This window comes from Echinops telfairi, unplaced genomic scaffold (genome assembly GCF_000313985.2).
Source record: "Echinops telfairi isolate 266 unplaced genomic scaffold, ASM31398v2 ScPeMD7_7413;HRSCAF=8451, whole genome shotgun sequence".
Taxonomy (NCBI): domain Eukaryota; kingdom Metazoa; phylum Chordata; class Mammalia; order Afrosoricida; family Tenrecidae; genus Echinops; species Echinops telfairi.
The window spans coordinates 1,321,193-1,322,298 of record NW_022111313.1 but is presented as its reverse complement, the minus strand read 5'-3'; positions in this window follow the sequence as shown (position 1 = coordinate 1,322,298).

Genomic DNA, 1,106 nt, shown 5'->3' with positions numbered 1-1,106 from the left:
TGCATGTATGGTCTTTTTGAAGCTCCGGGTAACAGAGGAGCTGTCAGAGTCCCGCGCCTGCAGTGTGGCCGATGAAGGACCTCAGCAGGGAGCCCCGGGGGACTCCCTCTCACCCGGCCCCCAGCCAGGCCCTTAGCTCCTAATGTACTGGGTTTCTAGATGGATCGTTTATATCATTGAAGAGAAAAGACCAAACGGCAATGTTTTCCTGCCTGTCCCCAAAAGGACAGCGAGAGACCACTGACCGCACCAGGGGCTCTGACGAGAGTGTAACAGGGGGCAAACCCTGGGGAGGGGCGAAGGGGACCCCCACGGCTCTACTTCCCAGAAGGGAAGGAGCTGGAAATGGGTCAGGTACCGGCATTTCTCAGTGTTGTATGCCCTTCACTGGATTGCTTGCTGCCTCTCTGGACACCACGTGTACTGATGTTGTCGATCCTGACTCCCAGTGATCCTGTGTGACAGAGTCGACTTGCTCTGCGGAGGGATTTTTGGCTGTTTTGTTGTTTTCTTAACGGAAGCAAATCACCAGTCCCTTCTATAGAGCTTCTGGGTGGATTCAAACCACTCACTTTCTGGTTAGCAGTCAAGTGCTTAACCATTGCACCAACAGGGCTCAATCGCACTTCGTCTTTTCCTTTCGGCAGATCACTTAAGCATTTTTATGCGGCTTCAAGGATCTTTTTAGTATGGACATTTCTATTTGTTGAAGTCTGCCTGGCTGTCCTCGAGATCCCTGCTTCTTCTAGTCTGTTGGTGAAGTCTGTGGATTTGTTATTTGCTTTTGTTACCTCATCCCCGAACTCTTGTACTTCCCTTTGGTGCATGGCCTTTATCCCCTCGATTGCTTCATCCTGTATCTGTATTGCTTCCTTCATATCCTGTGTGACTCCAAGCAACGTTCTGAAGAGTTCTTTCTGTGGCAGCTCATCAACATCTGCTTCTTCTATGAACGTCATTAGGTTCAGGACTTCCTCCGACACTGCCTCTCTTTGGGAGGTTGACATATGAACGTGTCTAAACATATAGAAGTTGTTGTGGTTAGCTGCCATTCAGTCAGTTCTGACCCAAACGAATCCCCTGCACAGCAGAAGGAAGCAGTGCCC